Source organism: Melozone crissalis, unplaced genomic scaffold, assembly GCF_028551555.1.
Source record: "Melozone crissalis strain CALT ecotype California unplaced genomic scaffold, PUWL_Pcris_2 ptg000016l_1, whole genome shotgun sequence".
Lineage (NCBI taxonomy): Eukaryota > Metazoa > Chordata > Aves > Passeriformes > Passerellidae > Melozone > Melozone crissalis.
In genome coordinates, this window is record NW_026535794.1 from 23,543,965 (window position 1) to 23,566,853 (window position 22,889).

The window sequence follows — 22,889 nt, forward strand, 5'->3', positions numbered from 1 at the left end:
GGAAAAATTGAACTGAAGTAAGAACAGCTATTTAGATCTTCTATTCATGTACTGCTTGTGCTTCTTTGTCATTATACTTTATTTAAACAAATGGCAAACTCTCCAGCAGATGCTGAAAGCCACTAGTATGGGAGATCAGAGACATGATGCCTCTTGCCCTACTCCTTCAAGGTGTCAATGTCCCTTGTGAGGTGCCTGGGCTGAAGATCTATGTGTCATATAAAGTTTTCATCTTTGTGATCATTAGAGTGGAGGTGCAGAACCAGACACACAGCCGGGTTATTGGGTGGCACTTTGACTTCTTTCTCCCTTCTGAGTTTTGACCCCTTCCATTTGAAGTTCAAATTCAGCTTTAACTTTGACATACGTATTTTTAAAACAAATAATGAGTTTATTTAGTTAACTGTATCAAATGAAATACCTTTTGTATCTTTAAAAACGTCACTTCACGAAGATCAGTAGTTCACGAACAGTAATGAAACAACAATCTTAACAGAATGCTCTTTCATTCCCCATAATGTCAGCAAGAGTGTCTGCTTGTTTAATGTTGTAGTAAACAGAAAAGTTCATGGTTCAGTGCTTAAGACTCTGAGCTGTCTCCCCAACTGTTCCTGGCTGCCAGTACTTTACTTACTCAACAGGAAACTAATTTAATTAGTACAAAGAACAGGCCAGTACAGATGCCTGTATGAAATTCTTTCAGTTTTTAGAAGGCATATGCTAAACTCCCTACATTAGATGGAAAAACAGAGATTGTAACATTTACACAATGAAATATCTGTTAACCTGTATTATCAAAGGTTGCTGTATCAAATTATGTTACTGTGATCTTGCAACATCAAACCAGACAAAATATTTCAGTTGAAAGGCAAAGAAACTGATAGTAAATTTGAGACAAGGTTATGTTTCTTATTAGGAATCTCTCCATCCTGTATGTGACTAACTGGGAAGATGTACCATTAGTTCTTAGCAATACTGTCGGCTTCTAAAGTCTGCTTCATAAAATTTATTAAAGTGGTAAATTCAAACAGTACTTAGGAAATACCAAAATTGAGGTTTCAAATTTAATTTCGTCCACCTGTGGTTTATGCACTCATCTACAGTTTTCATTTGTCAGGATCATATGCTCTTATTTCTTTGGGCCCTCAAATAACTTTTCAGTATGATAATGGATTGTGAACACAGATGGATAGTTAATGTTTCCTTTCATCTTCATCATTCAGTGTTTCATCCTGTGCATTATGGCTATAGCATCCATAATCTGAACCAGATATGGAATCATTCGTTTCCATGGTGGCTTTTCTCTCTTTTAGTTCTTTGCCAGAATCATGAAGCCACTTTCACAGTACCCCCGTGAGCTGACACGGTATGAAGGTGTCCATTTTATGCACTAGGAGCTGAAGTACAAGTATTAAAATGGCAATTGTTAAAAATGAATCAATTATTCTTGCCTGATTTTTCAGAGCTCCTTGCATCCTTTAGTGCTCAATATGTTCAGATTGGATTTCATTCTGCATTGACCTCAGTTGAAGCAGTGAATGCTCAGCAAATCTGCAGCCCCAGCCAGGATCCATCTTGGATTACAAAGAAAATCAGAGCTGCCAAGTGAATTTCTGTTTAAAAAAAAAAAATCTCTAGTATTGTAGGAGCTCTGATAATAGTTTTCTAGCACCATGTAAGGACTATGGCAGAAGCAGGACTCAAATGCAACTTTCCAAGCATTCAGCTACTGAAACTTAGTTATTTTTTCTTGTCTGTCCATTCAACTTACCTTCCTTCTTCCACAATAAAGGAATCGAGGGTCTTATTTTCAATAAACCTCTTTGTCTTACAAAAGCAGCATATAGTTTGAGCAGCAAATGTGGCAAAGGTTTCTCTGGAGGCAAGAAAATGACCATGTGTTAAAGACTACTACAGGTGTAGAAGGGATTAGATATAGTGCACAAGCATTTTAACCCCTTTCCAGAGTTTTAAGTTCCCAAATTTTCAGAAACTGATACCATGGAAGAGGTTTTGGTGTAAGGAATCATACTGATACCTTCTCACTGATGCCTTCTTTCACCCTCAGTGAGATGTGTTGCCAGTGGGATTCCTACCTTTCAACCCTCAGTGTGAGGTCAGTAGGCAGCAGTAGGAGGTGATTATGCTCTGTGTCAGGCTGACACGAGAGAAAACACAGTGCATTGTGCAAACAAGCTTACCTGCTGTTTGTTGGGCAGGAGATAATGTTATGTGACCCAGGAACAATAGGTCCTCCTGCTGCTGCCGAAGAGACAGGCAGCCTCCTGGCTGTTTGCTCTCTGCTGCCTGCCCATTGCCTCTCCGTGCCTCCCTCTGCCCTTCTTCCTGACAGTCACATCCTTATTCCCCACCCTGGTGCTTCAGCCTGTTTCCTCTCTCCTTATCAATAAGGAGTCAGCCATGGAATTATGCTCAATAATGCCTGTTCTGATTACTGTGTGTTTAACTTGAAAGGCATTTTTAATATTGCTCTGGTGCTTAGCAACCCCATATTATGCCACTGGCCAAAAAAAACCCACCAAAATGATATTTGTAAGGATGGGAAGAAGAGTCCATCCCTAACTTTTTCAAAGTTAAATGTTATGGAAGTTGGTTCTTTCTCTTTGAACATGTTATTCTTCTGATTGTTTTGTTTGCCTGCCTGTCCTGGTCAAAGATTAAATGACTGAGAACATGGCAAATCCTGGCTTTCTCGTTTAACCACTATTAATCACTTGACATTGCATTCAGAGTCAGTTTGCACAAGATATGTGAAAAGCAAAGAGCCTCACTCGCATGCTGGCTTAACAGCCAGCAACATTTTCCCCTCCCATCTGCTGTTCATTATTATTTAAAAACAAGTCAGGAGACAGAATTGGATTAGCAGAGTGGGTGGCACCAGTGGAAAACAAGCTCTGTGTTGGCAGTCACCCTGCCAAGTTCATGTGAAATTGCCCATTTTAGTTGGCAGCTTCAGCTCAGCTTGGTGTGATGACATATGGGCCTAGAGGGTAAGAATCTATTTCCATATTATAGCAGCTTCTGCTGAGAAACCTCAGAGTTTGTAGCTGTGTGCCTGCCTGGCTTTGGCTGCAGGCTCCCCTCCTGGACTGCTCTGCCACATGGGGCTCCTGGCCATGGTCTCAGCATTTCTCCAAGGTCCCCTCAGCAGCTCTCCCTGTGTGCTGATACTCAGGCTGCCCCCCAGCTACTCCATTGGTTCCCAGCCATAAGCATGTTGAATGTCAAGAAGCAAAATAGGGAAGCTCATAACCCTCTCATTTGTGGCACCCACAGAATGAAAGGAGAGGAATCAAGCCCTTGCTTTGACTTTTAGTAGTTTCTCAAAACAGCAGGGATATGTATTTTGTTTGAAAAATAAATAACAGTGTGTGTAATTTACACATTGACTCAAAACTCAATCACCTCATAAACAGGCATTTACAAATGAAAAAATTAACTTCTTTAAATTAATAAAAATTCCCTGTTTCAAGTATTAGTGATCTAGAATTTCCCAGGATATGATTTCAGTGTCCAGTGTTGTCTATTGTAATTCTGCATAAAGGAAGTTTTGGTGCCTTGCATTGAAATCCATGTGACAGGGATACCACCAACTAAGTCAATTCTGTAAAATAAGCTCAAAGATATTTCAGGAACCAGACTGCCCCTAAGTCCCTCAGCTGTGATTAGTGAGTTAACAATAACATTTCTTATTTCAGAAATCTTTTTCATCCTCTACTTACTATAGAAGGAAAATAATTAAAATAACTCTATGCAAAGCCCTTTCAAAGCACAAAGAAAGTATCTTTCTGAGTTTACAGTACCCTTATTGTCAGTTATTACTTGACAGGATAAAAATGTTTGAGAAGGGAGAGTTATAGGCTGTTAACATGCCTTTAAACTATTTATTATAATTCCCAGAATTTCCTATGCATTTTTTGATTTTTTTTTTTCCTTTGGACACTCTCTACTGCTACATATTACTTTAGATAGCTTTGTTTTGGGGATAGTGAAGAAATCTTGCAGACAAATCTTGCTGTTGGGAGTATATGATCCTCTTCTGTGCAATATGAGAAACAGAAAACCTTATTCCTGTTAAACATTGCTATCACAGCCTGTGCATGGTAACACCCCTGGTCTACGATAGTTTGACAAAGGTGGACAAAACATGATGCATGATGCCATTACAAACCCCCAACCACTTAAATGAGGAGATGAGTTGCACCTTGGAAGATGAGAGTTGGTGCACAGGTCTGCAGTGGGAGCTTTTTATACATTCTATGATTGTTGTTGCCATCTTCCTGCTCTTTATTCAGCAAGGATGGGCTGAGAGAAATGTCAGGAAAGGGGCAAATATATCCCAGACAATGATCAAAAAGTAGCACCCTTGAAAAGGTGTGTATTTATCACCCAATGGCTGCAAAATTTGAACACAATGTACCAGTGAGGTGGTTAGGTGGTATTGCTATTAATGTATCAAGCTAAAGACCTGTGTTTTGGAAGGATTTATTTCTGTGATGAACTCAATTTTAGAAGCCCTGCTGTGGGTGAGAGATGTGATCAATCCAGTAGCAGTGCCTTTGTTACTGCCTATGCAGAGACCTGAGCACATCACATAGGCACAAAGAGGCAGCTCAGTTCATTGTTCATTCTTTATACATGAGCTAGTTACTCATTTCTCCATACATAACTGCTATCATTCTTCATACCTAAACTGTATTTTGTTTCTGGATGAACTTAAAAGGCTTTTTGGAAGGGTCTAATAATCAGAAGCCTGTACTTTAAGGTGAAAAGGGCTAATGAGATACAGAAAGCCACACTATCTGTTTGTAGAGAGCAATTCAGCATTCTCCTGGTGCATCTATTTCACCTCCTTTTGCTATTTAAACCCAGAGCATGTCAGTTACAGAAGTGCTGGGTATCATTGTATAATGGTTATCTGTCCATCTGTTCTGCTCTTTCTTTCTCTTCTTTCCTGTAACAATTTTCAGCCTCATATCTTTGATATCTTTTGTAGATACAATTTACACTTTACATTACTCAACTGGGATACAAGCTAATCAGGTGGATTGAGCTTCAGTTGCCACAAACAAACCAGAACTTACTGCAGTGCTGTGCTGTTCAGTAATGCTAGAGAAGTTTCAGTTTGAAAAAAAACATCATAAATGAATTTATGTGCCCACCCAGATTTATTTTAATTAAAATCATCCATGAGTCTTGGCTGTTGCTTTGACTACTAAGTACTTACAAATATGCTTAATAGACATGTTTGTTTTTTCCTCAGCTGTAAAAATATATATTCTGCTATGATTGGTTTTTTATCTGATTTATTTAAATAGAGTTAGGTAAAGATGTAGTTTATAGGGAAGGTTAAAGGGTCAAAATCCTATTTAATTAACTTATACCCACTTGGGAAGCAGCCAAGGTAAAAGAATGCAGTGAAAGTAAGCTTCAAATAATATGAAATCTTTGAAAAGGACTAACCACCTTTGGTGAAAGGCTTTCCTGTTCTTAACCTTGTGTCATTTAAACTATTTAAATGAGCTATGCAAAACCTTACTTTTATAATGGAGCTTCAAAAAAAAGATTAAGTATTTCTTGCAGTTACAAGAAAACCAATGCTTATAGCACTTTTGTAAGAAAAGCCTTTAGTGCTCCATCTTACCATCATCCCTGTCTTTGCATACCACAAAATGCACAGTATGTTGCACCTGATTTGACATCTACTGTTTCTGCCACAAGCCTCTCTTGTGTGCGAGACTGGTTTTTAAAAACATTCTTAAGTCTTTTAAAAAACAAAAGGGAAGGGAGAAGCCTCTCCCTGTAACATCTGAAAGTTCAAAGACTGTAGATCCTGCTTGCTTTCTAAAAGTTGTGTCTGAGAGGAACCTCATGCTAGATTTCCCAAACCATGCAAAATATCTGAACATCTTAGTCATACATAGTGGAAAAGGTTCTTACCCCAACCAGAGTGGGAACTCTGAGAAATAAAATCACTGAGCTGCTTTGTGATCTCCTTATGTACTAGACAGAATATCCTCATTGCTCTAGTGATGCTCTGTAGAGGTGCTAATTCTGGAACATTTTTTCCACTTAATGCCACAGAGACTGCACTGGGGAAATATTTCTGTTTCAGTGCTCCATATGGTTTTGTATGTAAAAATGGAACTGGCAGGGAAGAAAGCAGCTGGCCTGAAGCTGCCAGTAACTATTTCTAATGTCACAGATTTTCAGCAGAAATCCCAAGTGGGAGCTGTATAGGTGAAAGGACTGCATAGCAGTATTCAGCAAGTACCAGCACATCCTCTAGGGAATGGGCATGAAGACAAGCAGTATCTCATAAAGACACCACTGCATTTCCTAAACTGGGATTTTTTTCTCCTCTGTTCCCTTCTAGTCTCAAGAACTCTTAGGTTGGGAAACAACTGAGGCTTGAAAATGTCAACTGCAAAGACTTCCTGATATCTCTGTCAATAAATACCATTGTATGGCATCCATGGTATGGGTGGACACACAGATTAAGAACTTAGGAGATAATCATATTTGGAAATGTATTCCAAAATTTAAATACATCTATTACTTAAACTTGCCATTAATGTAATATAGTATACTATAATAATGGGAAAGATCCTTCTGCTTCAGCAAATGATGTCTGCTTTCTGCCTAATTTATATGTGCACAAGTGTTGCAGTGCTCTCCTAAAAAAGTTTATTTTAATTGACATGACCACTTTGCCATGATGCTTAGTCTCTCTAAAGTCACAGCAGCAAACAGAATGCATAACCAGATGGTGTTTAACTAGAAGGATCTTTACTATCCCGAATGCAGCTGCAATAATATCTGTTCTGTCAAGCTAAAAACAAAGGCATTCATAACTCCACATTCCAGATTAAAAATTCTTTGCTGGTTTGAAAAGTACTTTCTAGGAAGAACACAAATGGAAATAAAAATGCAGGTGAGAAATGGATTTTTTTTCTTTTGTTTACCCATCCCTCTTTTTTTTTCTTCCTTCTGCACCTGAACACTCACCCTGTCTTCTCAAAAAAAAAAAAAAAAAAAAAAAAAAAAAAAAAAGATGTAACTTAATTCCAAGCTGCCTGTAGGTACTTGCAGGCTAGTAGAATGATTGTGGTACTGATAAACATTTGCACATTGTTTTCTTAATGCTTAGCATTTATCTGTGGGGTCTGAGGTAGTTTATAGTGCTGTGATCCCTTGCAGAGGCATTTTTAAATTCCAAGGAATCTTTGTTAGAACAAAATGGTACACACCCGTCTCTAGACTATCCCAGATCTACTCTGCACTGATTAAACCAGCAGCATTAAATTTGCTCCAAGATTACTTAGCTTTCAAGAAGGAACTTGACTAATAATATTAACAATCACATGTATACAAAATGCCCTATTTTGAAATACCTGCAGATACTTTATTTTTTCAATGAGGCAGGGTTTAATTTTTGGGAGGAGGTAAGTGCCAATGAGTCATATGCAAGTATTTCGTCTTTCATGTGTCATTTTGTCGAGCAGACTTTGCTTTGGGGATAAAAGCATTTTCCATGGCAGGGAGAAGCAAGAATAAATTTCTGATTCAGTTCTCTGAAGAGATGCACTTCTTATTGTGTTAGATGAGGAGGAGTGGAAGATGGTCAAATACATCATCTAATTTGGGTTCTGAGTTGGTCAGCTGCTGTGTTGCAGATAATATAAATAAGTAAATAAATGAGCTTAGGTTTGAGCTGATAAATAGCACTGTTAAGAGCAGCTACCATCATTCCTGATGCTGGCAGTCAATAACTTTCATTTGTGGTATTTGGAGGGCACAGTTGATCTGCTGTCCCTGAACTCTAAGGTTATATTCTTCCTTCAAAGCTAGATAGTGACCTATAAAGAATCAGATGCTTTTCTATGCTGTCTGAATTCTCTGAATTCTGGTTAAATATGATTTGAAGCTTCACAAACTGTTAAACATCTTAATACGTTGGCAGGCCAACATATTTTTGCTGCTAAAAAAAATAAAACCAACCAAAAAAATTCAAAGAACTTCCAGTCAGAGGCATGGGCTCTCAGCCATCTCTTGTTTGCTGCTCCCTTGAAACATGTACCGGAGATTATCCTTATTAGGCCATCTTACGGGTATTCCCAGAGCTTTTGAGTATGGTTTTCTTCCTTTTTAATTAGTAGGTCATTATGTGACAACTTCTGTCTGCTCCTCTAAGTGGCTGGCTAAGGCAGATTTCACAGTGTTTCCAGATACCTGAAAATAATTAGTCATTTGTGAGTTGGGAGGTGGCTTCAGATTTTAGAATGAAGCTTTGTTCTTCATAATGCACTGGGGAATGCTGCTGATTAAAAATAAGGATGTTATTCCATCATTTTGTCTTTGCAAACTAGAACAGTGTGATAAATTTCTGCCTAGCTCTATTCGGGCAGTTCCTTCTTGCTCCCTCACCAGTTTTCAATCCCTGCTCCCTCACCAGTTTTCAATCCCATTAGCTGTGATGAAGCTAGTTGGAAGTTTGACATTACCTGGATCACTTCATTATAAAGTTCCACATAAAAATGTCACTTTTGATACCCTTAGTGAGACAGTGTACAGAGTTCTACAGAAAATTTTACAATATGAGTGACAGGGGCACAAGTGGCCGGGCAGGAACAAGGAAATAGGTTTGCAGCAGCGGGAATTCCTTAAGCTGGCTCTGCCACAAAGGTGAGACATGGCAGAAGGGTACCACAGCTAAGCTCACTCACACCCAGCTGCTTGTAGTTGAATCTCCCATCCCTTGACTGTTTAGCTCTGCAAGAGAGTTTAGCAATGAGCAAATCTCTCAGCAGCCTCTGGAGCTCCTTTTCTCCAGAGATGGCTTCAAACCAGTAATAAACCTGTTAACCAAGGCATTAATGCCTTTATATCATTTTCCAACAGGTATTTCCTCTCTCAGTTCTGTTATACGCAACTGTAACAGATAAGCTTTTCTTTCTTTACCTTTTTTTTTTTTTGCTTTCAGATATTTTAATTCAGGTGTCTACAAATTTTGTTCAGGCATAGCATTTACTTATCTGTTTCAGAGATGAGAGCTGGTGCTACCACTGAGATAAGGGTCTCATTGCGTCAAACACTGGCAAAAATTGTAGGTTTAGGTTCTCTCATTAGAGATCCAGCGAAACAGCATTTCTCCAATTCACATTCAGTCAATTCATCTTTGGAAAATTTTTTTGCAAGTTATCAGGGTGAGAAGCACAGCAATTTAGACCCATCACGTTAATCAGATTGGTTGGAGGAAGTTGTAGGGATTTGGATGCTTGTCAGGTTTGAGAAGTATATTCTTGCAAACAACTAGCACTAATATTTTTCTGTTCTTGATGTGTACCAAAACCCTCAATTTGTGTTTTTGTTTTTAATAAGGTTTCTATGGCTTTGCATGCAAACTATATTAAGCTCAATAACACTGCTATTTTTGTAGTATCTTCATCTGAAGTACTAGTTTTCCCAGAGCTCACTCACAGAGGGCTGTGCTTTATTCTCAAAAACTAGAAGACATGTAGTAGATTCAGTCCTGGCCACTTTTCATGTGAAGACTTATTCAAATGGTAATTGTGAAGGGCTTTGAGGACTTTGTTCTCAACTCAAAGGAAAACCTTCAGCTGTGGGCAGATAGGGTAGGAAAGATTTTTTTGCTGAAAGACTTGTAGAAAAACTAATTTGGAAGTTACCACAGCCACTCAAAAGTTAAAAGTATACCTACAAATTAACTGTGAAACCAATCACATTATCAAATAACTTTGGAAATTAATACTGTGTATAAAATATATTACAGTAAAGATCAGGCTTGTTGTATTCCTTTTTTTGTCATCACAAGACACACTATGAAGGAATTCATGATAATATTTTGTAGAGACCTGTGTGCAAAGTATGCATGGTTGGTTTGCAATTATTGATATGCATATATGCTACTTAGCAGCTGGTGTGTAATTTAAGGGTAAGTCTTGGCTCTTCAGAATCAACCTCCCACACTGGACTATTGGGTGCACATTCACCAAGTCAGGTGATGCAGGACTTTCATTTTGAACTCATACTGTGCATAAAGGTACAATTTGGAAAACTCACAGTAAAGGTTTCAAGTACTACCAATGTTGCAACTGTTCTAATATTGCATTTTTGATAAATTTGACTGTATTTACATAATTTGAAATATTGGTGGCTCCAGCTAAAACAGGGCACTAATTTTGAAGACACTAAACCCAGAGGCTGGGATATAAACCAGGGCCCTTGTTACAAAACAGGTTGCAGTGGGATGAAATCACTTGCCTACAGTCACATTCATCAGCAAAGCCAAAATCTTGGTTTCTGTTTTCCAGCCCCATATCCACAGTGCCACAGACATCTCACCTTTCAAATATTATGTTACTTATTTAAATTATGCTCAGAAAATAATTTAGCTTATAATTGTATTAGTATTCTGGTTTTTATTTTCTTACTAGCTTACAGTCCTTGTCTAGCATTCACTTCTTTTAGGGTCATCTCTTCGCACCCACCCTGAAATTGCAGTCAACTCCCACACACAAATCTATTTAGAGTTGCAGGGCTCTGCTTAGAGGCAAAGTCAATCTGTGAAAAATTCTTTGTGGAGAGAGGAATTGGTAACACAGCAATATGTCCATAAGGATCTGTATTAGGATTTATATGTTAGAACTGTGAAAAATACACAGCAAATGGCATCACCTTAGATAGAGTCTGGGAAATCCCTTGTGTATAAGAATAACAGTGCAGTAACTAAGACACAAGAGAAGAAAACAGAAGAAGTTAACCAGTTAATCCTGTGTTACTTATTTGTCAAATATGGTTTACTGCTAAGTACTCATGGCTTATAATTATAATGTGTACTTATAATTATAATGTGTAAGAATCCTGTACAATGCTGCATCTGTGAAAGACTAGTAGCCAACAACTGCCAAGATGTTCTAGAGGTGTCATTTAAACATTTAATGAAATTAAGTAGCTAAAGAAATATTAAATGAATTGGAAAAGATGTGGCCTGTGTGAGGGGAGAAAGGTGAAGATATTCTCTGTATTGAATTATGCCCCATCCTATGAACAAGACTGGAAGTCACATTTATAGTGTGTTTTGCAAAGGGGATTACACCTGATATTTTGGCCACACACATAACTTGCACATATTTTGCTACAGCTTCTTTCCTACTTTAGATACAGGGGTGCAGAATCCTGAGTTGACACTATAAACTGACTTTGTCAACATGGACTTTGACAGAAACTGAAATTAAACTACAATAATTCAGCCCTATTCAGCTCCTGAAAGTTGCTTTGTAGACAAATAACAGGGAAGAAGATACTTGGCTTCAGTGCTATTTCAGGAGTATCGCAAATTCACTATGTTCCTGTGTGTTACAAGGCTTTTGAGTTCAGGAATCACTAACCAGCCTATAGTTGAAATTGTTTTCTTCAAACCCTTCTCAGTTTGTCAAAGAATCCTAGTTTTTCTAGTGTGTCTCTTTTTCTTCTTCTTCTACTTTTTTTTTTTTTCTGAATAAATTTTTAATAGCAGCCGTAAGTCTTGCCTCTCCTGTGTATTTTGGGGCATGGATAACTAGATAAAACTAAAGCCCAGCAGAAAGCAATTTAAGAAACCTTATATTTAGCCTTAGTGAGTAGTATTCCTTAGGAAATCACAAACAAGGTATAGTCCACTGAAGAAAAGCTTCCAACAAAGCTAGGCTGTATACTGAGATAATCTTTGAACTAGCACCTCTGAAGATACACAGAGCAACTTTACAGGCATCAATCTACTGAGCCTTGTCCATGGGGTAATTCTGAGCCTGAGCTAACAACACTGCAGATCATTTATTTTTCATATATAAGAACAAATGCATTTCTTTTAAATTTCACGGAAGTAAAACTTCCCTGCGAAGGAAGGCACACTATACAGTGTGACAATTACATATTTTAAAGCATATATTTATAGAAATGCCTTTATATGCTCATCCTTTCTACACACATTCAGACTCATACATACACATTTTTTGTATGTTTGCATTTGTGCACATATATCATAGACATAGATAAAAAATAGAACATGTATGTGCGTATATGTGTATATATATATTTGAAGGGGAAAAAGGATTTATGGCAGCTGGCCAGATTTAATTTGTCTGCTTGTATTTAGCACTTAAGGGCTTATATACTCAGTTTGCTCAAAAGAGTGAAGAAGTACTCCTTGCTTATGCCTCAAATCAGAAATGCATGAAGTGCAGCTGCAGAGATAATACATTCTCCCCAAAGGCTTTGGCTGAGCAAATTAGGTGTCAATGGGGTGCCTGCGCAGGCAGTACTCTCTCTAATTAGTCTCTTGAGCCTAGTTGGTGGCAGGTATAAGATGATCTAATCAATTGGTCTGTGTCTGATGGTACGTGTAAAAATCCTGGCAGGCAGAGCTGTCTCCCACAGGTCACTCACCTGCACAGCAGGAACGCTCATTTTCATTTTTCATCTCTTCCATCACATGATGCTGACAGTTGGTTTTAAGGAAATTGAATCCAAAAAATATCTAGTTCATAGGGCATGTAGGTCAAAATAAAGTTGCATTATGGGTACTGGTGATCCAATTAATTAATATTTATAGCAACAAGTTGCACGTAGATATTATCTGAGTGCTAATGTATTGCTAATGTTGGGTTAGCTCTTTAAAATGATTTCTCTAACAAAGGTAGGAATAAAAGGTGTAGGGAAAATCACCTGTTAATACTGTACTTTTTTTTCAGAGAGGATGAACAGTATCTGTGGTGTCTGCATATGTGGTGGAGGGAGAAGCAGAAAGAGTATTATTGTTGATGATCTTAAATACCTCCATGCTTCAGCTCATAAAGGATACAGTATCTCCAGCTGTCAGCTCACATTTTTATTTTAAAACTGGAATACTCTTATAATACTGCTGCATCAGCTGCCACATAAATAGACCTGCACTCTGAGTGTGCTTTGCATGCTAAAGACTCTGCAGGAGCACAGCTCCACCCGATGTGATAATTTATACAGAAATTAAAAGTACCTACAGAAGGATGCTGATGCTGCCAAAAGGAACATGTATTGAACTGGTATTTTTACAGGACAGGACGTTCTTTCATTAATTAAAATAAAGAAAAATATTTGGGATTTAATCACCTTCCTCTGCCTCATGCCTTGAGAGTATGATTAATGTTTAAATTGCAGGCTTTGGTATGCCTTTCTAGAACCACTGTAACATCAACAGCTACTGCATTCTGAAGCTGGCATCTGCTGTTTTTAAGGTGGATTAACACTCTATCCTCTTCAGGGTCTGGGACAAACAGAATATATGCAGCAGAATTTTCCTCTAGGTAACAAACATAGAAATGAGTCACTTCATGTAGATCACTTAATATTTCAAGTACATCATTAACTTATTGTAGAAAGCTATTAGAGTTAGTAGAGTTGTCACAAAAACACAAAGTGCCCGGTTCTGTGGTGAAAAAAGTTGTTTTTTAAGGCAATCTTCAATGTTTCAGGGTTTGTTGTTGATTGTTCGTTTGGGATTTGTTGTTTTGGTTTGATTTTTAAGGAGATATGAAAGAATCCTACTTTGCTCTTGGGAAATTACAGGTTGTAAATATTCCATTTAACAATTTACAATTTTATAAGCAAAGCTGTGACCAGAGGCCATAAACATTATCTGCCAAGTCACCAGGCAAAACTTTGATTTGTATGATGAGGGAAATGTATAAATTCTAAGCAAGGATATTTCTAATATATATCTTTAAAAATGCAAACATGGAATATAAAGCCATCTGGGAACTGAATGGCAACACTGTGTAGAGGGCCCTGCCTTGGATCTTTGTTGTGTGAACAACTGATGTTTCATTTCAAGAGCCACTCTGAAGAAACAAGGCTTTTTTAATAAAAAGATTGGTTCACACCAGTATAAAATTTTCTGGGGTTTTTTGTAGATTTTCTGCTGTGGATAAAGAGATGCTCTCCCTGTTTCTCCAGTTTAGGAGAGTTGTCTGTTTAATGTCTCATTTTAAACCAAATTAAATGTGAAGAGTAAGTGCGCAATGATTAGAGCACTCCTCTGACAAGTGGCATATCTGTGTTCAGCATAAGAGAAAGCTGGCACTGCACCACAGCTCTCTGAGGCAGGGGAAGGGACTTCACCTGCTGACTCCACTTTTGAATTGACAATACACATTCAGAGAATTAGGGATTCAGGTACAAACATTATCTATTCCTAACCACCACACTTGTTGTGTCATGTAAGTATTTCAAACTCAGGAGAAACACCTTGGCAGGCAGAGCTGAGGGTTCAGAACACCCTGTGCATTCTGGCACTGCTGTGAGCAGGGGGTCTGTCATGCAGGCTGCCTTCCCAGACCAGGCCTGTTGCACATTTCAACACTGCAGAGAGACTGAGACACCATACTGTTCCCTGGTTCCAGCTGTACTGGGTCTTTTAGCTTTCCCCAGCCAGAGCCATTAGTGAAATGTAGCATCAAATCATGTTCTTTTCCAGTGATCTAATCTAAATCTGGAGCCTGTGCAGAAGGTGGAGGGTGGTGTTGCCCACCATACACAGTCTCTAAGCTTCACAAGAAACCAGTTACAGCCCTGGCACGGCAGGAGCCAGCAAAGCTGGAGCCGGTACAGTTGTGATCTTATAACTGTGATCTGCCTTACACTGAGCCAGAGCAGGAAACCTGTAACTCCTGCTACCCTTTCTTAGTTTTCAGTGTTCTGCCTGCAGTGTGCATTGGTGCTGGCAGTAGTCCAGTGTGCAAAGACGGTTTTTCCCCCATGTGTTACAGGGTAGCAGCTCTCAGTTTAATAATTTCTAAAGAATCTCTTAATGTTCTAAGGCTTGATTCTGGAAGTGCTAGGCTCCTAATGAAGGTATTCCCCATTCCACAAGCTCAGGCCCTGCCCTGGAGAATGTGTCATCAGCTTTGCCTACAAAGCCAAACTTGAAACCAGGCAATGTAGTGTTGTTACTGGGAAATTGTAGCATAATCCCAGGAGAAGTGTGATACTTACCTCATTTAGATACTGTCCTGAGGTCCAGTGATAGAAAGGAAAAGTTCTCTGTAATTAAACTGCAGTAATTCTCAAATGAGCAATGACCCTCTGAGCAATTAGATGACTACTGGAAAAACATGCATCCAGAGACTTTGCTATCCTTATAATTTTATTACCTGTCTCAGACATCCCTGCTGCTTATGCCAGTCTCTGGAACTCCAGTAATTTGGGTTTAGCTTGAAATTAGACCAGCTATTCTGGGCCTGGGCAGATGCAGCTTCCAACTTGCAAGCCTGCTTTCCACAACTGGAGTGTGGGTGGCAGTGGGAGCAAATGCAACCTCAGCATTGGAAGGAGCTTTGGGAGTTTAGTTGTTTCTTTCCAAGCAGGAGGTCCTAAAAAGAACACCCCTGAAAAGTGCTCATGAAGGAAGGGAAATCTGAAATTTGGGGAATATTATCACTGGTGTCACATCACTGAGCAGTATTGAATCTCTGCACATTCCAAATATTGCTTTCCTTTTTAAGCTTTTGAAGGTAAACTAAATGCATCAGCTCAAATGTATTCCTTGAAACAAGATTTATTGGTATTTCAGCCAAGCTTCTAGACATTGGGGAAAGTGGGACTTTCATGAGGAATAGACAGTCCACACAAGCTCCAGACACATTTAGAAAACAACCCAAGAAGGACTCTAAAGGTGGTAGACCAAGCTGCAAGAGGGCCCAAGATGCTCAAGAAAAGACTTTCATTAATCCAATTCAGGTATCCTAGTGCTGAAAGAATAGAAGAAGAGCTCTCAAGAATCATGACAGGAACCCTGGAAATTACAGAAGTTAAGATATTGCATAGACATTGGGGTGTTTTGTTGAAAGCCACAAGGCAAGTGCTATGCTTGAAACTGCAGTTCAAAACCAATGTCTTGTTTTTCTGCTGCTTTTGAAATGAGGACTAGACTAGATTCACTGGCACCTGCATCCAGTTTGATTTAAATAGTTTTAGGACATGCTAATACAACCAGTTCCGTGCTCAATGAATATTTCAGCATTCTTTTTTTTAAGGACTGAAATTCCTTCACATCTGACTGTCTTCCTGCAACAGCATTTTAAAAATGTATCAGGTCTGTAGTTCTAGTCTTGGAGAACTTAACAAATATATTTTCAGAATTTCTCAGAAAGTCTCACTTTATTACTTGACATAAAATTCTACTTGGAGATTTATTAAGAGTTAAATGTGTTAATTATAAAATCCTTTCAGTGACTTCAGTTCATCCAGTTCATCTAGCATTCATTCAGCCTTCACATGGCTCTTCTTGCAGTTATTGGATACTTTGTTTTCCTGTCCCACATTCTCAGCCTGCCTCCTGTTTTGTGTAAACCTCAGAAACATCAGGATACCTTCGTGCAAGTGCAGCCATTGCTTTGAGCTTCATCAGTAGAGTGAAAGACAACATAAGTGAAGCTATTGATGGTGTTTATTTTTATATTTGAAAGGAGAGTTTGCAATTATCTGCCTAGATAATAGAAATACACTGAAATAAAGGTAAATACATTTAGACACAGCACATCAAGCTCCATAACCTGGGTATATTTGCAGAAATGTTTCTGATTTGCTTCAAGGTGCCCCAAACAACTCTCAGAAAGGAAAACTGAGGAGACCTTTTCAAAAACTAGTTACAAGCATTGTTATGGAGGAGATCACTAGGGAGAAAGGCGGCAAAAAAAGAAAGGGGCAAAAAAAGCTTGTAAACTCCTGAAGCACTGCCAGCATTTTTAGCAACCCTCCTTTGCATTCAGGGGGTGTGACCACCTTTAGAAGAGACTGGTTACAGCTGTCTATAATTTTCCATGGAGAATGTCAGTGCTAATGGTACCTGTGAAGATTAGCTCTTGGGGCACAGACACATGAATATGGATTAATATATCTCACTTAGGTGACCACCCTGAAAACACTGGTGTTTTAAGTTCCTTTTCCTGAGGTACCAGTTCTAAACATGCTTTGGATGTCTGCTCTTCACTCTGAGCTGGCATCTTTATAACTGGCTTTGGCTAACCTATACTTTACCAAGTGAAAAACAAAATGCAATTCATGAGGCTTATTATAATTTATATTGTTTCCTTACAGGATTAAATTTACCAGGTTGGAGGAGGGAAACAAAAACCTAATGAAGAGGCCGACACCAGGAAGGAACCACGGCCTGTTTCCTTTCTGTCTCTATGGTGGATTTCATTCAAAAGAAAATTGAAGCTGGCAAGACCCTGTTTTTCCCTGCAATTTATTTAAAACCTTGCACGCATTTGGATACCTTGTGATTTCAGAGAACTATGTGAAGATTAAGCTTTTGCTTACTGATACATGGCATGTACTCTTTCAGTCTTTTGTGTTTGATTTTGTTTGATTTTCCACTGCAGCGCTGCATCTTTGTAAGGATTTTTATGCTTTCACCAGCAATGTCTTAAATACTTACAGACAACACATTTGGTGTTCACACTTCTTCAGTAACAACTGTACAAAAAAAGCCAACAGTGGCATAAAAGACTCTGTGTTTTCTTTGAGGGTTGTGCATAGTTTGCAACCAATGGGAAGACTATTTCTTCCCAGGGCAAGCCCAACTTGTCCGATCAGCTGACAATTACAACACTTGCCACTCTTCTTCAAGTGTTGTTGGGTTATTTCTTTTTTCATTATCCCCTCAGACCATTCATATCCATTTAAAAACATGGCAATAATTGCATGTTTACTTAAGTACTCTAAATTTGGTTACTCTGCTTAGGCTATGTAGCATGCCAGTTTTCAAAATAGGCCTGTGAGAAGGACAAAGCAAAACTTATGAGATGTATGCAGCTGACAGATACACAGTGAGTTCCTTATGGTTTTATTCTCTTCAAGAATATCTCTTTTTTATGGGTCTTGGCTAACATCTCTATGTTTTTCCTCACTCTAGTTACTTTTTGGAATATTTTCTTGAAAACAGAGATGATGAAACTGTTCTGTTTAATTCAAGGCAGATACTGAGGTACAGAAAAACTTCCTTTGAACGAGCCATTAAATCTAACTGTGTTACTTTGCCATGTACAAAGCAAGGTGGAGAATTCTCCTCATCCCAGACTGTTTGCTGTTCCACACCAAAGCACCTTTTGAGTTATTTTCCAGAGGTATTCTGAGCTGATTGCAAGGCACTACATGATCCTTAGTCTTTAGATAGCTTTTCTGAATGAATCATTCAAATGCAAACTTTGCAAGAAACTAAGTTGTGTGTGTGATTTTAGAAAAGGAAGCCCCTGCTACATTTTGGTTGGGGAGAGCATTGTGTTCAGGGGTGTGGAAAAACTGCCCTGTTTACAACTTTGCATTCTGCAAGGGCAAGGCATGGTGCAAAAATCACTGTTGAGTTATAGTCCTGCTTGGACAGAAGCACTTGCTAGGCAATATTATTCTACACATAATTTTGACATCCTTTGCTTGCTGGATGCATTGAATTACATTTTAAGGAAGTGTGGTAATGCTTTGGTTAGCTTTCAGTGTTTAAAAAGGAGGGGGAAAGGATTTGTGCTACTGCCATCTTATTAAACTCCAGCAGTGTTTAATAAGAAAAAGACACCAAATAAGGCAAATCCTTGAATGCACAAGCAGCTACAAAAGGTCTCTTAATGAACTAGGACAGGAGTCTACACTTTCAAAGAACTGAACCGTGGAAATATTCTCAATATTTGCACAGCCATTAAAAGACAATTTTCCCCACTGACATCTCTGTTTCAGGATCTGCGAAAAGCCATCTGAAAGCCACTTTCAGTCACAATCATATTTAGAACTTACTACAGCTCTTCCCCTGTGTTTATAGGGGGAAAAGTGACCACTGAACTTTTGAATTTATCACACACTGAAACTGCCTTAGACGTGGTTTGTTTGGGTTTCATGTTTCCTTTCTTTTGTAAGAGAAAAGTCTTTTATACATTATCTTTGCTACTTAAATTGTGTGCAGTTTGATGATTAAAATTAGCTATTTTTAGAAAAAAAACTTGCTGCAAAATCTGAAGAATTTTTGAAATCATAACAAAGATTTTGATTAGGAATATAAGGGTAGTTTCATAGATGCTTCTACTTGACAGCTTAAATTTGAAGGCAAGCAATTACACTGCTCAACTAACCATCTGAAGGTTTAATATAGAGTAATTCCCCAATTGTTCCCACAAGCCTAGCACATTACTATCCATAGTGACTCATGTACAGTGTTTGCTTAAGGTATTTGTGTGTGCGTATGTGTGTGAACACACATGTACACGTGAGATTATCCTCTCTGCCCCATTCCCACTTCTAAGCAACCACTGAAATAAAGTTGATCCAGAAGTCTTCAAACTCAATTAACTGCCAGAATGAAAGTTCATAAATATCTAGGTTTCTAAATAGCAACTTAATCTTCAGCAGTAATGAAGTTATCTCACCTACTGATCATTAAGGAGTGACCAGGGTCTCTTACTCCTGCACACACTTTCTGGGCACCTCGACTGCCTGTGGTGGCTTGGTTTTGCTCCTCTCCCATGAAGGCTCTGGGCCCTGGGGAATTCTCCTGGCATGAAGGCAACCTAGGCTCAGCAGGATGGTGCTTTTCACGTGAGCACCGCAAATTATTCTTCTGTAACATGAGATCTGCTGGGAAAAAATCAAGGGTTTTTTTGAGATAGTAGAAGCTCCTTTGCCCAGGGAACAGCTGACACTACAGCCTTATTTCACTCTTCTCCCTTCCAGCAGAGCCCTTACCTGCACAGTTAGCCTGACACCTATCAGACAGCTGCTCACCCAGACAGCTGCCCACCTGTCCAGCTGTTTTCACCACTGCTCCTCTCAGTGTTCAGAATGGACTGTTTAAACCCTATCAATGCCCTTGAGACAGCTTCAGCAAAGATCAGTAGTGTTACTCTCTTTTTCTCTCATCCTTCTGAAATCAATTCCCCAAAGAATCTTCAAAGACACAAGAAGTAGCCCAGCCTTCCAGATGTGGGTGCCTGGAACGTGATGTTTCACATTGTCAACATTGTCACGTTGTTGAAGTCAAAAGTTGGCTTCAGTGACCAATAGTCTTTGGGGCACAGTCCTGGAGAAACTGTGGGATTTGCTCAGCGTGAGTAGCCAGCAGCAGCTTAACTTGCATTTTCCTACCACTTGGCTGAGATCCAGTAGGTCTGTCCTGGTGATACTTGAGAGGGTGCGGCTTTGCTGCAAGGTGGGAGAGCAGCAACAGGGCAGCAGGTATAGCAGGCAGATAAAAGTGGGAGGGCATGTTCTAACTCTCTATGGGATCTAATATTAATTTAATGGACAAGGGAAGATGGTGATAGATATGGTCTGCATGATACAGAGAGTCCTTACAAGTTCAAGTTCACAGAACCTAAATTTACAAGTCAACCAGCTGGAGATTGTTCAGTCTTTTCTCATGCTGGGTTCAGTTCAACTCGAATCCACATCCATCAGGCACCACCCCAGACAGGACACTCCAATAGTTCTGACATTACATTGCTTTACTGTATGGGGTCCTACATCAGTTGGGTCCTTTTAATTCTCACTCTTACTTTTAATCAGAACCATGGCTTAGGACAAGTCATCAGTACAACAGTGAAAATTCAATCTGCAGTAGACAGAGGCACAGGGGATTTTGCTTTCTCTTTGGTGCATAGGGGCTCTGCACTTCAGACTCCTGGGAAGTTAGGATAAATAAATATATATGCAGTGGGTTGGTGGGTTATGTACACCCCGTGTCAGTGCACACAACCAAATGTGTAGTCAATGCTCAATATATGAATATACAAAAAGATGAATATACAAAATATTCATCTGTGAATATTACTGGGTTTGTAATCTTTGTTATATAAAAGGTTTAGGCTGTACAGATTAAGGAGCAAAATGCAGATACCCCCTATAAAACAGAAGTAGGTTGCATTACTGAGCATAACAATACTCTCCCCTACCAGCATTTAGGTATGTTACTGCCTTGCATTCTTCACATAAGCAAAAAATCTAAAAGTAAAGGATGCACTAATAATTCCCATCCCCCAAAATGCATTTCCATGGTGCTGCATACAAAATTCCTGCTTGCCAGCTGACATGCGGATTTTTGTATGGTGCACTAAGAGGTATTCTTTTTTTAACAAATAAAAAAGGGGAGGGCTGGTACATGAAAACAATGTTAATGTAATTAAATATATATATACTTCAGAAGAACAGCATCGTAAACAGTACAGTAAAATAAATGTCGCATTCTTTGTTACACCTTGTAATTTGTCTGTATTATGAAAGATGTAATGGTTTGTCAGCTGTAACTGTTGTTTTCTTGTAACATCATATTGAATAAAGTGTAGCAGAATCTCTCTTCTCCTTTGTATATGTGATCTAGACTTAACCCAAGGAATAAAGCCTTTCTTTTCCTCTTTGTTCTCCAAAAACCAAACAAGGAAATGGTTGTAAACAAGAGATTTTTTAAGGAATGAAAAGTACTTGGGAGTAGGCAGACACTAGACAGTAATATGTACAAAAGATGAGGTACTGATTCAGTCAAACATGAGCTTCATCAAAACTACAAGGCAGTGCTCAGTACACAGGGCAAGATTCTTCGCATATCTGTCTGTAATGGTACATTAATGGTTTGGTGTCTCTTTCTGTTTTGTTATGTATGTACAAGAGACTTCTTTACAGCACACTGGAATTTAACCAAAGTAGTAAAAAAGCCAGTATTCTGAAAAAAAAAAAAGCCAGTATTCTGAAAAAAAAAACCCAAAACAACAGGTCTGATTTAAATATATCATTGTATAGAAGATGAAGTCTGGCTTATTACAACTTCTCTTGAAATAGAAAACTAATAATTCTGGTAGAAAATCAGGCAAAACATACAATACGCATTTTTCACAGCTTTGATGTGAAGTGTGATTTATCCTCATTCGTACTTGATTATGTGTTTCAATCAGTGAACATATGCTGCCTTGATTCTTTGTCTATTTGTGCATCATGGCATTAGATAAGCAAGTGCTTGCTCACACTATACATTATCAATATGTCTGTTCAGTATTTTTTCCTCCTTTCCATTGCTTCTAGCTTTTTTGGTACCAGCATCTCGCTAGGACCTATTTTTAGACAATGAATGCTAAATCAATGCAGTTTCATAGACTTAGTTAGAATATTTGCCTGAAATGTTAGAATATGCTGGTTTAGCAAACACAAGAGTCTATAGGAGTCATTTTGATCTGGGATGGGGGATAGCTGGAGAGCAAGTGATCGTACTGTGTTGGCTGATGGGACAGCAGCCCTAGCCTAGAAGGTGAATAATGGAGGACCTAGGTTTTAGTCCTGGCTCCAGCTGATTAGAAATACTTGAACATAAAAGGGATTTCCTTGGAGCTAGCACAATATAAGCTTGAATGTGGGTCTTCAGTGTCACAAGTTTTATCCAGTAGAAGAATGTTCTGGCCCTGACGTGATCACAGAGCACTTCAGGAGAAGAATCCTCATTTTCAATCTAGAAAGTTGCTGCAGAATGACATCAGCTGCACCCAGAGGGCATTGCACAAAAACAAACAATGCATGTTCATCTATTTATATTTTACCCTCAGTTCTCACTGGCTAGGACAGGTTTAGGAAGGTGCTGCCTTTTTATAGTCTAGATGAATAATTTGTAATCCTGACTCACTACCTGTATGGCAACTTTAACCTACAAATCCCTCCGATACAAATGAGGACCAAGAATTATTACCTAAAAAGGTTTGTATGTTTGAACACAGGGTACCAGGAAGCATGTTCAGAGTCAGCCTTTAATTATGTAGTATAATCCTTAAAGCTGTCTCCTGACCCCCTTGGCTGCACTCCTAGCCTGT

At 38.8% G+C, this 22,889-nt stretch overlaps 1 protein-coding gene across 6 annotated transcripts in view; it reads left to right on the forward strand.

Moving 5' to 3' along the window:
• CDK14 (cyclin dependent kinase 14) overlaps positions 1-22,889 on the forward strand; it is a 344,941-nt gene that overhangs the window by 291,399 nt on the left and 30,653 nt on the right. For 5 of the 6 annotated variants that reach the window (XM_054273457.1, XM_054273460.1, XM_054273461.1 and 2 more), the window contains one exon: positions 17,155-21,000. The exons of the other annotated variant lie outside the window; for it this stretch is intronic. The gene's annotated coding sequence lies outside the window, so the exon portion shown is untranslated. Of the gene's footprint in view, positions 1-17,154; positions 21,001-22,889 lie in introns of those variants that run through there. 6 annotated transcript variants of the gene reach the window in all.